Source organism: Eriocheir sinensis, chromosome 9 (assembly GCF_024679095.1).
Source record: "Eriocheir sinensis breed Jianghai 21 chromosome 9, ASM2467909v1, whole genome shotgun sequence".
Lineage (NCBI taxonomy): Eukaryota > Metazoa > Arthropoda > Malacostraca > Decapoda > Varunidae > Eriocheir > Eriocheir sinensis.
In genome coordinates this window covers 8027590-8035173 of record NC_066517.1, presented here as the reverse complement: position 1 = coordinate 8035173, position 7584 = coordinate 8027590, and the positions used below count along the sequence as shown (strand labels likewise).

The following is a 7584-nucleotide window of genomic DNA, read 5'->3' as shown; positions in this document are numbered from 1 at the left end:
CGCAAATGTACAACACTCACAAGACGGCATTGATTGAAGTGCTCACACAGTAAACATAGAGATCAGAAGTAAAAAAAAAATCTTGTCTTAGGATTCATGTTTAGGAGAGTTAAAAGTACAAATCCTGAAGTGACGCTAATCGGCCTCATCTAATGCTGTGTACTTCTGGTTCAGAGATTACACGAAGAATATACCCGGCGACAAAAGCTAGAAATATGATAAGCATACAAATGATGTAAACAATAACATACTTAGCACACGTTAACTTTTATTCACCATCACTATCGAGGTACAGGTCTTAAGTGTCTCCCTCATCGCTGGCGAGGTCAACAATTATGGGTCCCACAGGCTCGTGGATGTTGTCCGACGTCCAGTACCCGTCCTCGAAGTCTCGGGATCGTCGCACAGAAGCCGCTCACACCTCCTGGGTGGCACAAAGCCTGGCTTCAGCTAGTCTGGTCTGCAGGTCCACCCTGGTGAAGCGTTGCAGCGAAGAACACACGTGGCGCTTCTTGCACCCCCACACCTGCTCGATATAGCATTGAGCTCCGGGTGGGCAGGTGGCAGATGGACGACCTCGTGGCCCCACTCACGGGTGTTATCCACCGTATATTGGGGCTTGGGCCGGTTTTGGTGGCAGATGAGCAGCAGCTCAGGTCGTGTAGCGCCAGGTGGGACGGTGAGTCTGCGTTTCTCCAACCAGTTGATTAGGTCAGATTTCTTGGTCGCTGTACTGGGACAGCGACTCTCCGCAGTCAGCTTGCTGTGGAAAGGCGCATTGTCCAGCACCAGAACCGATGGCTCGGTCAGCGACGGGAGGAGCTGCGTTGTCAGCCAGCGGAGGAACAGGTCGGCCGTCATCTCGTCATGGTTGTCGCCGCTGGTGTTCTTGGCCGCGTAGCAGAGGAATGAGCCCTCTACGAAGCCACTGGCCGTGCCAGCTGCGACCACCACGAATCGTTCCCCTTCCCCAGGCGGTAACTGCCGACGATAATTGTCACTGGTGACAGCCTGTGTGGTGTCCACCCACTCCCTGCTGTGGTTCATCCTGGTGGTGAACCATGTCTCGTCGAGGTATACCACCTCCCTCCCTTCTCCCCTGTGGCGCTGCAGAGCCCGGAGAGCGTCGATCCGACGGCAAACGATGTCTAGGGATTCCTTCCTTACGTAGATCTTGCGCTGAGAAGTCTTGTACCGGAATCCCATGTTGTGAAGGAGCCGCCACACCGACGTCTCCGAGGTAAATTCTGAGACGATTCCAGCCCTCTTCAAATTCTCCGTCAGTATTGCTTGGCAGCGAACATGCCGTGAACGAAGCGACGAATGGTGCCCACAGTGAAGTTATCGATGACTGGCGGTGCTGGGGGTACTGCCACTGTCTCAGGCCGAGACGTGTTGCCGCGCTTCACCACCATCTTCACTGCCTTAGGCGTCATCCCCATGACGTACGCAACGCGTTCGTGAGGTCTGGTCAGAGTAAAGCCAATATTTATGTAGGATTTGCCGTATGATTATATATATATATATATATATATATATATATATCTATATATATATATATATATATATATATATATATATATATGCAGGGTACCTCATTTAACACATTTACCGACATTCAAGGGGTGTAGGGTACCTCATTAATCAAATTTACCGACATACAAAGAGTGAAGGTTATCTCATTTATTACATTTACCGACATATAACGGGTGTAGGTTGCCTCATTAATCACATTTACCGACATACAAGAGGTGTAGGTTATCTCATTTATCACATTTACCGACATACAAGGGGTGTAGGATGTCTCATGTACCACATTTACTGACATACAACGGGTGCAGGAAGAAACTTTCATATTTCAAGCAATTTTCAAATTCAAAACATACGTCATCATTTACTTTTAAAAAGTAAAAAAATAAACTTAGGAGGGACGTATCGCGATAGGCAGTCCACAAAGACAGGGTACCGTGTCGCAATTCATCCACCCACTGTTTGGAAACAAAGTCCGCGTATGCGAAGATCGAATGGGATGTCTTCGGATACGTGGATGGCAGATGACAAAACACCGGGTAGGACACGTAGCAATGGGTTTAAGTTGGATAAGTTCAGGTTCAACAAAGACATAGGCAAGAATTGGTTTACCAACAGTGGTGGATGAGTGGAACAGAAGTAGAAATCATGTGGTGAGCGCCAACACGATAGATACATTCAAGAAGAGGTTAAATAAGTTCTTGGATGGGAGGGTATGGGGCGTAAGTTTGGTGTCGTGTTCTGGGTGGCATATGCGCCGTCTCGCGAGACCTCCTTCCTACTCCTCTTGTTGCGGGGGGAGCACGACGGGTGGGGTTGGGGGTCGAGCGGAAGCAAAGCCCCCCCCCTCGTTAAGAATGTTTGGGGGGGGGGGGGGGGCGAGGCGGGGCAGCACCCCGTTTTGGCTTTGGTCTTCTTGGTTTCTCGGAAAGGAACTGACGAGTCCGCCATTAGAGGGTGGTAACACTGCAGCAGAAAATGCATAACTGGCAACTGAGACAGACCACTCGGTTACTGGAGGTAGCGGAAAGCCCACTACTGCAGCCCACACCACACTGTCATGGCGTCGTGTGACAAGCAAAGAAAGCGACTTTGTTTCACGATACCTAACCAGGATTAAATAAATTAACGATCAATAATTATCGCTTAATATTATAAATAAAGACGCTTATTGAAGTAACTATTTAGTCACTTGTTGCCATGACAACGTTGGCCACATTTTTTTTCTGTGATCGAAGGTTAGTTAGTGAAGTTCCGATCTCCACAGTCCGATTACCTTTAACAAAAATGATCAAATCTTTGAATTCTGATCGCCAATTGTTGGTCCGATCAGATCGGAAGATCGGACGATCGGGCTGATGATCTGAGCTCATATATATATATATATATATATATATATATATATATATATATATATATATATATATATATATATATATATATATATATATATATATATATATATATATATATATATATATATATATATATATATATATATATATATATATATATATATATATATATATATATATATATATATATATATATATATATATATATATATATATATATATATATATATATATATATATATATATATATATATATATATATATATATATATATATATATATATATATATATATATATATATATATATATATATATATATATATATATATATATATATATATATATATATATATATATATATATATATATATATATATATAATTTCTCTTCTTCATCTTTCCCTCGTCTCCTTAACCCAGACGGTAGCACCGTCGTCTCATCTATCTCTAAGACTGAACTCTTCGCTCAAAATTTCTGTGAGAACTCCACTCTGAACGATTCTATGCATATTCCTCTTACTCATCCCCCCTTTGACATCTTTATGCCTGTTATTATGATTCTTAAGGATGATGTTTTCTAATCCCTCTCTGGCCTCAATCCTCAGAAGGCTTTTGGACCAGATGGAGTGCCTCCTATTGTCCTTAAAAATTGAGCTTCGGTGCTGACACTATGACTGGTCAAACTCTTTCGCCTCTGCCTATCAGCATATGCCTTTAATTCCCGCTGGACGTACACCTTCATACAGGCTGTGCCTAAGGCCGGTGACACATTACGCGGTTTTGCCGCGCGGTTTCGCCGCTTTTTGGACAACACACACAAACAAATTGGAGGTGTCACACTAGCCGCGCGGTGCCGCGCGGCGCCGCGAAACACGGAATCATGCTGCGGCAGAACCGCCCTGCCGCGCGGCCGCTTCCTGCCGCGTTTGTTGACAAAACACACACAGTTCAGTGCACGCGGTCACACTAGACGGTTTTGCCGCGCGGTCGACGTATCATCATGTTTGACATCGACTTGTTTATTCAATGTGTTCAAGAGAGGCCAGCTTTGTGGGAGAAGAGTGCCAAAGATTATTCTGATAAAAACAAGAAAGAAAAGGCATGGTTGGAGATAGGAGAAATAATGTACAGTGACTGGCATGATCTGGATCTACTGGGGAGAGATGTGAAAGGTAAGACAATATTTCTTCTTATTTATTTCCTATAACTACTAAGACATTCCATTAGGTACATATTATTTTTAGTAATATAAGTTGTTGTTGTCATAACAGTAGTAGCATCAGTAGAAACAGCACAAGCAGCAGCAGCAGAACCAGAAGTAGTAGTAGAAAAAGAAGAAAAACTAAGTAAAAAAGAAAATCTCTCTCTCTCTCTCTCTCTCTCTCGCGCTCTCCGCGCGTGTGTGTGTGTGTGTGTGTGTGTGTGTGTGTGTGTGTGTGTGTGTATATATCTAGATATATATATATATATATATATATATATATATATATATATATATATATATATATATATATTGATTGATTACCATACACAAAAGACATTATAGTTTAGTACATGTGATTCTTCTGGAAATGCACTGCCCCAGGACCCATGAAATATTCAGCAAAGCAATCTCTAGTTGCTAACCCTCTGCCCCGTGGGAAAGGTCCAAAGTCGTTTACAACCACACATGGATATGTTTCACCATCTTCAAAGTTAAATCCATCTCTTTCTAACAAAGTTGTGCAGAATGCAACAAGCTTTAACTATTTCATCAATGAAATCTGGTTGCACTAGCAAAGGAGTGTGAAAAATCCTCCACTTATTTGCCAAAATCCCAAAAGCACACTCAACACTACGTCTGCACCTAGAAAGTCTGTAATTGAACACTCTTTTTATTGCATTTAATTCACGAGATGGATATGGTCGCAGAAGATTGGTAGAAAGCCTAAATGCTTCATCTCCAACCATGACAAAAGGCTGGGGAATTTCATTGGCGTTTGGCAAACAACGAGGAGGAGGTAAATTTAAAGTGTTATTGTACAATTTTTTCCCAAGAGGACTGTCACGAAACACTGTAGAATCTCCTTCCTTTCCATAAGCACCAACGTTTATGACAACGAAACGTAGGTCTGCATCTGCAACTGCCATCAGCACCACAGAAAAAAAATTCTTGTAGTTAAAGAAATTTGATCCTGCTTCAAGGGGGTTAATGCATCTTACATGTTTGCCATCTATGGCACCCACACAGTTAGGAAAGTCTGTTTTAACATAAAACTGATTGGCAATGTCCAACCACGTTTCCTCTGTGGGTTCTGGCATTTCCATTTCTTTAATGTGAGTCCAAATAGCTTGACAGGTTTCCTTGACAATCATTGCAATGGTAGATCTTCCAACGTAGAACTCAAACTGAAGGCTTGAGAAGGAACTTCCAGTAGAGAGATACCTGCAGAAAAGAAATGTATTGGCTAAAGTTTGCATTTTCTTAATTTACTTATTCGATGAAAACAATAGAATATAAACAATAGGTTATAATAATATGTATGTTTGAGCTTGTAGCAAATGTTCACTTTGCAATAACAAATTAAAAAAAAAAAAAAGCAAGATTTGAAGGTATATGCTTAAAAAAAAAAAAATAGGCTACGATTTATTTATAATAATTGTTATTAAGCTTCTAATTCGCCACAAACTTCATTAACATAGACAGCCTATTAGAGTTTTACCTGTTCTTTCCAAGATCAATGTACCTTTAAATATAAATTGTGTTAGTATAAGGTAATATGGTAAATTAATAGGCTACGAACTATATATAATAAATATTATTATTAAATATGGAATTACGCATATATAAAAAGCCTAATCATGATTCTTTATAATTATTACCACAATAATATAGAGTAGCAAATTTCTTATTATTCTAATTCTTATTATTCTAATAGAGCATTTTATGTTCTTCCCGAGGGTAGTTTCAGAATTTTAGTACCTTGAATAGTAAATGAGATATCGCGAAATGTATCAACGCTAATAGCAGAAAAGAAAACTTCGCGTTATTATTATTTTAATGTACAGGAGTTTGACTCTAGAAAAATTACACCGCTTCCTTTACCGCTTCCTTATATATATATATATATATATATATATATATATATATATATATATATATATATATATATATATATATATATATATATATATATATATATATATATATATATATATATATTTATTTATTTATTTACTTAGTGTGTGTGTGTGTGTGTGTGTGTGTATATATATATATATATATATATATATATATATATATATATATATATATATAAATAAATAAATATATATATATATATATATATTAATCAATAAATAAATAAATGGAATACTTTGCCACTGCATTACTTATGCTCTGTTGTATTCTGCTTTTCACAGTAAAGGACATGAAGGACAAGTGGAAAAACATCAGAGACAGCTTTGTGAAACATGAAAAGCAGGGCAAAAGTGGTGATCCTGCAGCCAAAAAGAAGAAATATATTTATGCAGACGCACTCAGTTTTCTACTGCAAACCCTAGAAAAGCGAAAACTTCAGGAAACGTGGAAGAAGAGGTCGATGAAGAAAAACATCAGGAGGCAGTAAGAAATGTGGAAGATGACACAGAAGAAAGTCATGCCGCTAGTGCCCTCAGTTATGTTCCACAAACTAAGTACCGCCAGCGTGCCAAAGCTAGCATCACCCCTTTCCAGAATGAGCTACTGAAGAAACTGAGTGACACCTCCAAGCAGGACGAAATGGATGTAGACAAAGCATTTTTATTTTCCCTTCTTCCTGACTATAAACAACTTAATGCTGCTGATAAATTTAATTTCAAAATAATGAATCTTCAGTTTTTTGAAAATATATGACGAACAAAACATACACAAAACATGCAACCAGGACAAACACACTACACTACACTACCACATTTTTCACCTCATCCTGCACAGGGACCACTTCATGTGTTGACACCATCACAACACATGCAGATATCATCGCCTGCACAAATACCATCTCCTGCACAAACACCTTCTCCCACAGAAACACCATTTTCTGTACAAACATGCTCCATACAGTCACCATCTCCTGTGCAAAATCAAACTCCTGCCCAATCAGAACCAAAAGACACTAGCTATGCTCTCACAACATTTACACATCTTTAAATTATTCAAATCCTCAAAAACTCTCAACAAATACTGAATATCTAGCTGCTTAAATAATGGAATGCCTTTTTATTACTTTTTTCAGTTTCGAGAAAGAACAGTATATGCTTAGCTGCTTTAAAAGGAAGATTTCTTGACATTTCAATATCGGATATCGGAATATTATTTTATTGATATATCTTAGCTACCATAACATTACAAAACTTTTTTGCAGCACAAATAAATCTTTCTATAACATTACCATTTTACTCACCTTAGTGTAATTGTCAATCGTTCCTCTGCAGATATTGCCCTCCTGAACCGGGTGTTTTGTTTGGAGATGTGGGGCCTGAGAATCTGCAGTAATTCATCAAATGAAGCCTTGGTCATGCGGTAATAGTTAAAGAACTTTTCATCATAGTTCCTTATACTTTCATAGAACTTCTCAAACTTTTCACTACTTTCACTTTCAGCATGAAAAGGGTGAACCCAACTCCTCCGACATGTGGGCTCTTTAAGTAATCCTTCTGCCTCTAGGACACAAGCAACCGC

At 39.2% G+C, this 7584-nt stretch overlaps 1 pseudogene; it reads left to right on the top strand.

The window, feature by feature from the left end:
• The first annotated feature begins 1440 nt into the window (after positions 1-1440).
• Positions 1441-7352, top strand: LOC126996271 (uncharacterized; annotated as a pseudogene).
• The last annotated feature ends 232 nt before the right edge of the window (positions 7353-7584 follow it).